This window comes from Melanotaenia boesemani, chromosome 4 (assembly GCF_017639745.1).
Source record: "Melanotaenia boesemani isolate fMelBoe1 chromosome 4, fMelBoe1.pri, whole genome shotgun sequence".
In the NCBI taxonomy this organism is placed as follows: domain Eukaryota; kingdom Metazoa; phylum Chordata; class Actinopteri; order Atheriniformes; family Melanotaeniidae; genus Melanotaenia; species Melanotaenia boesemani.
Window position 1 is genome coordinate 34,566,934 of NC_055685.1, and position 12,572 is coordinate 34,579,505.

Consider the following 12,572-nt stretch of genomic DNA (forward strand, 5'->3'; position numbering starts at 1 on the left):
CAAGGCTTGCCAGTGCTGTGACTCAGCCATATGTGCCAAAAGTAGTCTAGATTGAGACCCATTTATGCTCCCTTTACTGCCCTCATACTTTGAGTACCTCATGTTGGCATGGTTGTTAGTCAAGCCCAGTAAAGGCAAATGGTATGTGCAGCCATTAAAACATTATGGCTTCTTCTTTGTTCCTTTCACAGGTCATACGTTAGCTTTACTGCTCAACACTGCCCCCGCAGTTTTTGCCCGTACTACTCCATCAGCTCCGTCAGGGTACACATCCGCAAGTGCCCTGAAAACTCACCAGATTTCACATGGAAAAGACGTAGAAAAAGGGCAGAAGGCTCTGTATCCATTTTGGGGGCATAAATGGATGGCCACCCCCTCCCTCTGCCTTCAGAAACATTTAACTCTGAACTCCCTTCAAGACTTACTTGACACAGAAATTGCACTATAAAAAAATAATAATAATAAATAAAAAATAAAACTGATGCTGCTGTTGCCACAGAATCACCTGGTTTTGTATTTTGCACTGTTTTTTTTTCTTTAAATTATTCTTTGGATTTTTGCACCATAGGATGGAGAGAAACATCCTTTTTGATTCCTGTGTATGTACTCACATGATGCATACTCTGACAATAAAAAAGCTTAAATCTTAAAATCATGCATTAGGCCCAAACGTGTCTGGGTAGGTGTAGACTGTACAAAGAGGCCTCTGGTAGTAGATTGTAAGAGGCAAGCAGTTAAGGCATACATACAACCAGGTGGCTGGAACAGGAACATCTGTGACAACCTGGGCTGGAATTACCAGGAGCAAGACGGGAAACAACAGCAAAGGTGGTGGAGAAGGATAGAGCTAACATCCAGTGAGATTCCTCATCCAGACTGATAAAACGGTGATGACTAAACAAACAAAAAAGGCAGTAGTGATAGACGTCAAGACCGGAACAACAGCTACATCAAGAAGAAGAAAAATATCTAGGGCTAGAGTAAGAAATTGTAAAGATGTGGCGAATAAATGCAGTGGCCCTTGGGCCCTCCCTGGTAGGACCTGAGCTTAAAAGACTGAAACACAGAAATACTAAACTTATATTAATGTTCAGTCCTATTCCTTATATCCCATTAACCAAGAAAAATACAATTGCCAAACTATCAACATGTTTAAGATAACTAATAAAAAACCTGCATGTCTTTAGAAATTCTTTTCAGCACTGATTCACACATGAACATCTACATTATATGTTTTTCCTGGGGTCTTTTAGTTTAAAATAGACATAAATAGTAGGTGGATTCAACAACCTGCTTGGATTTATATCATCATGTTCCACAACTGCAAGTAGCAATACTTCCCCCAGCTACTGTCAAAGACTGTAGAAGCACTCCTGTCATTTGCAAGTGCGACAGTTTTATTCTCTGACAGCTCTGTCAGCTAAAAAGTTAGCCCCAACCAACACTGCCAAATATAGACACAGGTATTCATATCCAACTGGGTGATGGTGCAAAAAGTGGAAAAAATAAACTCCATATACACACAGTGTCCACCACTCGAAATCTAGAAGTCGAGTTGGCTTGAGCATGGCAACGTGGGCAGACTTTTATTGTTATTATGAATGACTGAACTTAATTTTACTGTATCATAAAAAGTGTGAATTCATGAAATGAGGCAATGTGGAACTAATCAAACACACAGCTAACACACCAGAAATTATTCCAGCACAGAAAAACTGTACAGGTTGCATAAATAGGAGGAGGACATGGTTGGTAATAAAACTCAAAATGTTAATTCAAGGGCAGTATAACTAACTGAAAGTGTGCTTGAGAAAGTGCAAGAAAATTGTCTCTTTTGGGGTCTTCTCACCTTTACACAACCAGCCAAAAGTCAGTGGTCAGTTTCATCACAGTTGCATGTGGCTTCTCAAGCTTAATGTTCAAAAAGACTTACTTAACATAACCCAAAATCTTTAAACATGAGTTCAGACCTGGTCTGGCCATGTATTTTGAGCCTCTTCATATGATGAATCCTAATATAATAATATCTCAGAAATAAGGTGTTATTTTTTGTTGTTGTGGATAATGTCTTTTTCCTTTCATTAATCAAAATTCAAATGTTGTTATTAGGTCATTTGAACAAACAACATTCAATTCATGTGATGCCTCTCGTCCATCACATTCACAGGCAATGGACTATAGCATTCTGTCAATGAATGAACTATTTATGAATGAATTTTTAGTTTTTGTCTGCAAGCTGCTGCCTCCAGGGCCACCTCTCTCTCCTCCCTCTTCCATATCCTCTCGCCTAGCCATGAGTCCCCCCTCACCTCTCTCCTTACATCCATCTGTTTCCCTTTCATCTGTTATTTTTAACCCTCAGGCATGCCTCATGCGTGACGCAGATGGGCACGTAATGCGGACACAGTAAACTAAAGAGGAAAAAAGGGTTTCGCCTGCAAAGAGACTGAGAGCGAGACAGTGACTGATTAAAAGCGGAAACACAGGCAGATGCAGGGGGTCTTATTAGGGAGACAGAATGAGAAAGTTCAGTTAAACAGCAGGGGCAAGGAGGTGAGATTGTGAGATAGATAAGATAGAGGCTATTACTACCTTAACAATTTCTTTAAAATTGTTACACATCTCCAGCAGATCTGTCAGGAACATCATTTCATCTTCTGTTGGTATAAACCATGTCCAACACCTTCAAACATAATTAGCACTGTATTATTCCCACTTCTTCCCTCTGGATCTTTACGCCATCTATCTTCCTGAAAGCTAAACACACCCACTTGTTTGTCTAAGCAGAAAGAAGAGGAGTTACATATCAATCTTACGTCACTCAGCAGTCAGCCTCAGACTTTTCATAGAGGCAGCGAATGAGCATCAACATCACATGACGCACACCAACTGTCAGGCTGAAATATTTATGCACTTATATGTGTTTGCATTAGAGTGCAGAAATGTGGAAATGTATTTATGAATAATTAATATCAACCTATTGCATTAGCCAGTATCTTATCTAAAGTACTAAATAGAATACTCTTGACAAAACTAGAAAATGTATATTCTTACTATTGGCAATTAGTTTGGCTTTAAAACAAAACATGGTGCTGACCCGTGTATATGTGAACTCATGTATGTAGGAACACAAGCCTTAATTCATCAGTATTTCTATGCTTTGTTGATGCATCTAAGGCATGAAAATTATGTTTGAAATTCTGGAGTGAGATGTTCAGACATTTTTGGTGAGAGTTTTAGATTTTTGGTATGCTCAACAAACATTCCAGGTCAAATGTAATAATGTTGTATCTTCACCATTCTGTGTTAGTAATGGAGTTTGTCAGGGAGGAATCTTATCCCCTATTTTATTTAATGTTTATATGGATGAATTATATTAAGTTAAATAGGGCAAACGTTACATGTGTTGTGGGGAAAATTATTGTCAGTCATCTTATGTATGCAGATGACCTGGTCCTGCTCAGTCCATATAGTGCTGGTCTACAGCAAATGTTGAAGTTGTGCTCTCAGTGTGGCATAATATCAAATAAAATGCTAAGAAAAGCCAAATAATGAAAGTTAGAAGTGTTGAGGATACAAATTAAACTTTTCCCATCTTTTATTTGTCTGACTGTCCTCTGGATGTGTGTGAGGGAATTAAATACTAAGTTCATAACATATCTGATGACTTGAGGGATAATAAAGACATCCATCGACAGCACTGTAAAATGTATGTTCAAGCTAACATGCTGATAAGGAAGTTTTCTATGTGCTTTGATTCTGTGATGGGCTCCCTGGTCAGAACATATGTAAATCCATTTTATACAGCTCAGCTGCCGTCAAACTGCAGGAAAATGAGTATACAGAGGCTCAAGTTAGCCTACAATAATGCATTTTGTGTCCTAGGTGGCATAGTGCCAGGCAGTTATTTGTAACTACAAGCATGCCAACTGTTGAGGCACTCTTAAGGTAGCTAATGTTTAGTATTATGTATTGACTGTATATGTCAAAAAACCACATAAAAGAAGCCCTAGTTCGCCCTCTGAAAACCTGTTGTCGATCCACATCTAAACTGAGACAGCAGTGGTGTAACAGTTTGTATGTCTTTTAATGTGCACTCGTTTTGTGGTAATTTTTATACTATATACTCTGTATATCAGGTGTATGTTGTAAGCTTGTGTTGTATGGATTTGTGGCTGCAAATAAAGTTTTTTACTAAAATGTGTGACTGCATAGGTCTGGACATTAAGCAGCTCCAAGAATCATACAGGCCTGGGTAAAATAATACAGGCTAATCATACTGGCTAATGGGTAAGAAAAACTTTTGAATCTTACCCATTACTCCTCTAAAATGCTTAAATATAAAATTACTAAATAATATTACTATAAGATAAAGTAAGAGCTAAATTTGTAAGAACCTACCTACTATAAGTGTTCAAGCTGTTCCCAAACTTATTCACCACAAGTACTGCATGCAACAATGGTAGCATTCAAAATAAAGTCAAATTAATGATTAATGAGGCTGCATCTAGAACGGTTATTTTAAATATCACAGTAAAACTAGTATTGATCACACATTTGATCACAGGGAAAAATTACTTTGACAGCAATATACAAAGCAGATTATTGCCTGTAGCTCTGACTAAACTCATTACGCTAGCTGAGAAATGATTGCAGTGCAACTGGTTGAAGGATAATGGCTTTATTGTTATATATGGAGGACCAATTGTAGCTTGGGTTTTTTTCTGTTTGTTTGTTTGTTTTGTTTTGGTTTGGTTTGGTTTTTGTTTTTTTTTTGGGGGGGGGGGGGGGGTTGTTTTGTTTGTTAGGGTTTTTTTTTTCATTGATGGTGATACTGGTTTGCAGTGGGAAGGTGCCCTTTATGTAAGCAACAAGATTCAGAATAAGCACTGGACTATGTTGAATGGAAAGTTTGGGTCAAGGAGATAAAATGGGAGAGGGCTCGGATCTCTAGGTGTAAAATATAATCATCTGACCTCACTTTTTGCGTACATAGTGTAGCTGATCCAGTGTAAGACCAACTCAAACTATTATAAATCTTAACACAGCCTTCTTGTTTTTTTTTTTGTTTGCTTTTTGTGTGTGTGTTATTTGCCTCACTGACATTTATTTGATCCCAGTACTGTTAGGATCTGTGGGTTTTCCTTTTGTTATTTTGCAACTTGAGTACAGGATCTAGCATCCCAGAGTGTCTGAATTTTAAGGTAGAACTCATACCTGTCAGCAGTCAGCCTTAGATCACTTACCTCCCTTCCAACAACTCTGCATCACCACCACCAACTCCACAGGAAGGCTGTAACTCCAAGAAAATCCTCCCAAGTAAGCAGCAACCTTCCTATCTGGAATTTTGGACTAATTTTCTCACTTATCTGGAGACTCACCTGTCAGCTTGCTTTCTACAGCCTGCCTTCTGCCATTCCTCAGCAGAGTCTTCACTTCAGCCTGTCAGAATCAGGGTCAGCACATTTATTTTTATTATGTAAGTAAACCCTTTTACACCAGTCATTTGTTATGTCTGTTTAGAAGTCTTGCCATCTTTAACAATCTATAACAAACACCTTACGTTCTTGCATTGTGAGTGTAAATACTCCTTTCACTATGAAGCATTAGAAGTTGGCACCCAGTTTAGGTGGATAACCTATTACTTGCTGTAGACCTTATCAGTCTCTCAGATCTTATTTCTGTCTATTCTACTGAAAATATAATTAAAAGAAAAGGGGAAATTTTAAATAATCTCAGCCTACAAAGAAAGTTCACGTCTTTATCTGCTTAAAAAATTATTTCTACTCAAATGTCCACCAATCATGAGACAGTAAAACTGTTTGGAACAACTTAAGATGATTCATTTTGGCCTTGGCTCAATATTAACCTTCTTTGGAAATCCAAAGTAAATCAGCATTTCAGATCAAAATTAATTAGCACAATTTTTGGCAATATGGTAGAAAAGTGCAACTGGGACTGGAGTCCTGTGGGCCCTGCAAAAATAACTGCAGATACTGCATGTCAGTGGCTCCAGAACTCAGCTAGCTTCATCCACATTGTGTCCTACTACTTCTGTCATAGTTTAGCCTTTTTGGAGAAGACATGAAATGTTAGATAATCTGATTTTATATTATCACAGACAGGACAAGTCGGATCTGTCACCCTCAAAAAGAGCCAAACAAACCAAGAAGCTTCTCCTTCATTAAACAGTTTTCCTTACCTTGCTTCATGCTAATTTCATCTGTCTACCTCGATAACTTCTCATTTCATCAGTTCCTCTAAGCAAATTAGTTCTACAGAACTAGGGATGAATTCTGGTCCTAAACTGTTCTAGGATTTGTAGACTATCAGTGGGGTTTCAAATCTATTGTGTGACTGACTGGAATCAGTCAGGATCTGTTTTGTCTTCATTTAATCAAAGAAAATTATTACTTTCAGTCAGATGTCATGTATTTTTGCAGCGTTGGTTTGTCTGTTAGCAACATAACTCAAAACGTTATGGACAGATTATGATGAAATTGTCAGGAAATATCAGAAATGGAATAAGGAACAAGTGATTAGATTTTGGGGTTGATCTGGATCCCCACCTGGATCCAGGAATTTCTTAAAGGATTCTTTACTATTGGGTTAAGTTTACCATTAAAGTTTCTAACCAAAAAATAATGCCCACAATCATTGACAAAAATAAATAAATAAAAAATGACAATGGCTTGGCAGAGGTCTGTGCTCCTTGAGTGCTTCTAGTTTCTCAACTAGACACTGACAAAGTAAGACTAATGGTTGATTGTCATCTGCATAACTGGGATAATTGATTGTTAAAATTCTGTAATATTTGGCCCAAAGTGAGCATATACAAGAACTGACCCCAGTGGGACTCCACTTGTCATGACCACTCGATCAGATTCATAGCTGCTTAATCAATTAAGGACCACTCCAGAAATTCAGATTACTGGACATGGCATAGCTTTGAAGAAAACATGTTTACCTTATTTCTGGAAGACTGGTGATTAAACAAAGGAGAAAAATTGCAGGCATCCAGCAGTTTGTGCTATTTTTTTTCTAAGCATGTGGCTTTAAACAACAAAAAATCTCCCTTATATTTAAACATTGAGCTGTTGTCACTTTGTTCTTAATGCCTAGTCACAAAGGAAGTGGTATTTCTGTCAACCAATCAACGGTTTGCAGCATGTCAAGCTCCACCCTTTTGGACCCCAGCATAAAGGTCCCAAGAAAGTAGAACAAGTCAAATCAGATATTCGGTCTCATTCCAATTTTTTGCCTGTGGAAACACAAAAATGCATACCGACCTGTCTCGTACCAACCTGGACCGTTGGTGGAAACAGGGCTTCACATAACAGAAATAAATGGGAAAAAAATGAACAAATTAACAATAACAGGGCTACAGTGTTAAATTAATACAATAGTAGATTTAATATCAAAGTATTCCATTAAACAAAAGCAGGTTGAGTCTCCATTCTGATTAAATCACAACTCAGCCCTTTTCCTCGTCAGAATATGCTTCTAAATATCTCATTAGGGATAAACACACCCCACTTTTCCAGTTCCAGTTTAGACATGCCGGTTGGTTTGAATCCTGCTCCCCCAGTCAATCTGTCATTGTGTTCTTGGGCAAGACACTTCACCCTTCTTACCTGCAGAGTTGGCATCACTGTTGTATTAATGTCTATGAATTGCTGTTGGCACAGATTGGCTGACCCAGGGTAGCTGTGGCTACACATGTAAATGGTAAATGGTAAATGGCCTGTACTTATATAGCGCTTTTATCCAAAGCGCTTTACATGTACGTCACATTCACCCATTCACACACACATTCACACACTGATGGCGGAAGCTACCATGCAAGGCTTAACCATGACCCATCAGGAGCAATTAGGGGTTCGGTGTCTTGCTCAGGGACACCTCAACATGAGCTCTCCGGGCCGGGCTCAAACCGGCAACCCTTGGGCTGCAGGACGACCACTCTACCCACTGAGCCATGCCGCCCACATGTAGCTTACCATCATGAATGTGGCGTGAATGAATAGTCGACTCAATGTAAAGCAATTTGGGTGCCTTGAAAAGCGCCATAGAAATCAAATCCATTATTATTATTATTATTATTAATGTCCCAATACCAGAAACTCCAGACACTGTTTTACAGTTATTAATTAGCTAGAATATTCTGTTTATCCCAGCGAAACCTATCCTTGATTCTGTAAAATAAAAGCAGCAACACATCAGTGGAAATGTATTCTGGGAAGCTCCAGATCAGATTAACGACCAGGCTTACGTAATATTAAAATGTTTTCATCTAGTATTGTTCTAGTATGTTCATCGTTTTTTGTTAATTATGTAGCAATTAAATCAAATAACCAGGCCCACACATTAGTATCGTCAGTGGTTAATAACAACATCTAACATTTGTTCGAAGGTTTTACAAGAGTGTCATAAACGTTTAACATACATTAATCCCTGATTAATTTCTTCAGTAACATGGAAATTTCAAGCTCAGTTTTGGCACAAGTCAATGTTATTCTAAAAAAAACAAGAGAAACTCATTGCATGTTAAATGTGCTGGCATTAGTTAAGAGTAGTCATTATTAAATGCATAACCTATTTTAAGTGTGCTTATATATTTATGAATTCTGCCAAGCTTGTTCTCTCCTTTTTCTCCTTTTTTATTCTTTAATTCTTTGTAAGCCTCCATTACTAGCTGTTACTCGCTTGAAGTGAAGTAAGAAGCCTGTAACTTTTACACATAAGCATCAGTTCATCTAGTGATCAACCTCATCATTACTTTAAATCTGGCTTGACTTAGGTGCTTAATGAAACCAGTGAAGCCAGGATGCTCTGACAAGGCGTGGTCAAGCCCTGCTTTGTTTTCTTATCTTGAATAACTGAATTCTGCTTTTGTGAAACAGGCGCCTGGACACCCTCACATGTTCTCTGGAATTGCCTAACTGGTCAGATCTTGTTTGCTTGCATGAGGAGGACTGCAAATGTGGCTGTTTTAATGTCATGACTTAGACTTAGTCAAGAATTACTTGTCACAAAGTCTCTTCATTAAATTTATCTAAAGAAACTTTATTTCCCTGCCCCAGATTTTCTCCTGAAGCTGCCAAAGCAAAAAGACACACACTGAATACATAAACACCCAACATCACGTATCCCTTACTCTTTCCTCTGATCAAAGGCTTTCTTTAACGTTGGGATGGACAGATTCCCAAAGGCCAGAGCTCTAAACTTCAATTAGTATTTATCATCACTTCACTTTCATTTTTTAAAGGATCTAATTCTGTGTGGATGCGACTGTAGCTCTGATGATTTTATTAAATCACACTTGACAAACCTAGAGTGAAAAAAAATCCTCCTGAGATGAAAATCCAATTAAACGATCGTTTTTGAAGGCATACGTGAATGAGCTAGGGTAAGTCTTCTCTTCTACAGAAAAAGGAAATCATTGTGTCATTGTTAGTCTGCACACGGCCAGGCCTGTGAGGACCGCACCCCTCTGGGAGAAGAAATGTGACAGAGAATAAAAGTTGACAAAGACTGTTTGAGGATGAACAAAATCATGTTAATCAAGTCTTGATTGCTGTAGTTGAACGGTCTAAGCAGCCAGTCAGGACAGATGCTACATCCTCACATGGTGTGCTAGTGTGGACTTGAACGTGACAAGGAGGATATTGAGTAAATATGTGTGTAACAGTGTTTGTGTTTCTCATTTTCTTCCCATTCATTCACTTCCAACTCTTTATTTAGCAGTACCTTACCCCAAGGAATCATTAAGCTCCTAGAAACTCTCCCATAATGCCCTGCTGCTCAGACAGTCCCAATGCACAGAGTGACGAAGCAAGGCTGGAGATAAGAGTAGCAGCATGTGTGTGTGTGTGTGTGTGTGTGTGTGTGTGTGTGTGTGTGTGTGTGTGTGTGTGTGTGTGTGTGTGTGTGTGTGTGTGTGTGTGTGATGTTTGCTCTGGTCTACTCACATACTCCATATGTGTGTGTGTCAGTCTGACGTCAATACTCCTCCGATCTATATTTAACTACCACAGTGAGGAAGTCTCATAGCACCTTGTAGGTGTCTTATATGAATGTATTTTTAGACTGAAACTGAACTGGATGCTGGTGTGACAGGTGAAGTGTGCTTATTCTTTGTGAGTTTGTGGGAAGGAAAACTGGGTTTATTCCTGGAGAGGACTAAAAAGGAATTTTTTTTCTGGGATGTGGCAAAGCATTTCAAGTAGGTCTGATGAAAAAATTATGAAGAAAGTTGCTGAAATAGCGCAGCATTTTATGACCTTCTTACATACACTTAAAGTGTAAAACCTTATCTTATACAACAAGCCGAGTCTGAGTTGTTTTTTGTCAAGTTGTTAAATAATTAAAGAAATTTATGTGTAATTACAACAAACATTAATAGCACAAAAAGCTAAAATGACTACAGCAATATTAGTAAATATACCCTAAGTTGTTGAAATCATGAAGTATTCTACTCTTCCTAAGGGGTTGTAGGTATTGCTGTTGGTTTTTTTATTCCTACTTGCCAGCATGGTGAAAACTGTGTATTAAAAGAGTGGTGAAAGCAATATTTGTGAGATCAAAAAGTTGTGGTTTTGCCACCTGACAGTGTGTAGGCCATATGGTGGAGCTAGCGTGAATACATATTAGCACACAGGGAAACCAAATAAAGCTGATGATTAGTAATTTAAGAAGGTTTTTGGTTTTTGGAGTTTATCTGGTTCATTATAGAAAAATTTACTGAACTATAAGCAGAAGGTAAAATATTGCACTTTAAACTGTACTGGAGTGAAAAGTATCAACGAGCAGCTGTAAATACTGTGAAGTGCTTCAAAACTGTATCTAAGCAGAGAGAAAAGACTAAAGGTACAAACTCTAAATTTCCGAAAATGCAACAACAAAACAAGAAAGAAAAAAAGTAAAAAAAACTTGAATCTATCATTTCTCTGTTTTTATGTCATTTAAACATTTATTTTACTGACAGAAAAAACATCTAGAGTTTGATGTTCACAACAAAAAAGCTGAGGAACAAGTACAGTATATTCATATTGTGTTACATGATCCTTTTAATTCCCCCTTTCTAATTAGGCCCGAGCACCAAAGGCGGTACGAAGGCCTGTTGTAATTGTAGCGTTTTTTTCGTATTCTGATAATTATTTTTCTCCTTCAAAGTTAATAGCATTTTAGGGGACCTGAACATGCTCGAAAACTCACCAAATTTTGCGAACCCCCCCAAAGGAATGCAAAAATTTACGTATTTTGGGGTGCTCGGGATTGTTCGCGCAAAACTGAACGAGAGCGCCACCTATTTATGATGCCCTGCCACTGCACGTCATCAACCTTTATGAAATTCGCTACACATATTCTAAATGCTCGGGCAAACGAAAAATCTTCTTGGAGCATTGGCCTAAAGCCAACAGGAAGTCGGCCATTTTGGGTCAAAGTCACCATTTTAGCGTTTTACTGACATCGTTTAAAATCTATCTCCTCCTACAGATATTGTCGTACTGCCACCAAAATCGAAAGTGATATAGCTTCCACATAAAACAACATATCTGAACCAAAATAGCCATGTATGATGCCAGTCCCATCCTGAACACATCTACTTGTCAATATTTGGATTATGAATTGGCCACGCCCCCTGGTGACAGGAAGTCATGGTTTTTACTCGAAGACATACCAAACTGGGTCAGACAGCAGAAAACAAGTTGATAATAATATCTGGTAAAAACTGTTACTCTACGCTGCAGGGCGAGACCGTGGCGCCATGGCGATCTTCGATAAGACCCCAGGACATCATAAATCAGCATAAATCACTCAATTCTCATCCAATCCCCGTCAGACTTGCAGGGATTAATCAGGGTCTGGCCCTGAACAGATCCATATGACCAATTCCGGTCTAGACTAAGCCCCGTCTACTTTCAACAGGAAGTGCTTTTTTTCAGACGCCAGGGTCCTTCTCCTTAGGTATGAAACTTACACATTTAAAACTGCTTCACAACAGGTCAAACCCTTTCATGATACCACAAGAAAAAACTTAAGTTCCTTCGCCAAACGTAACAATGGCGAATGGTGGCCCGATGCCATGAGACAGGAAGTCCTTGTAACTGACCCATTGTAACGTTCCACGGTAAGGCCGGGAACTCAGACATATTGACATATGCTGGAAAAACTGCAATATAGCTCTATAGCGCCCCATACAAATATTTAATTGATCATAACCACCCACTACATTGACTGATATGGCTGAAATCCGGCATATTGATAGAATTTGGAAGAAGTTAAAAAAATAATCTTTTGGACCTATATGATAACTTCAACAGGAAGTCGGCCATTTTGAAAAAAATGTCATATTTGGGGTCATTTTTGCATGTTTCTTTGCCTTGCATTTAAACTATCTCCTCCCAGAGATTTGATCGTGGTGGCCTCAAAATTGGTCTGAACACTCCAGAGGCATGTGTGGTCAAAAGTTATCAAAAACTTTTTAATTGGAGGTGGCGTTCAGCGGCGGCGCCTCATCAAGTTTTCATGTTTCGCCATCAAGCACGGAATCCATTATTTCTGACATA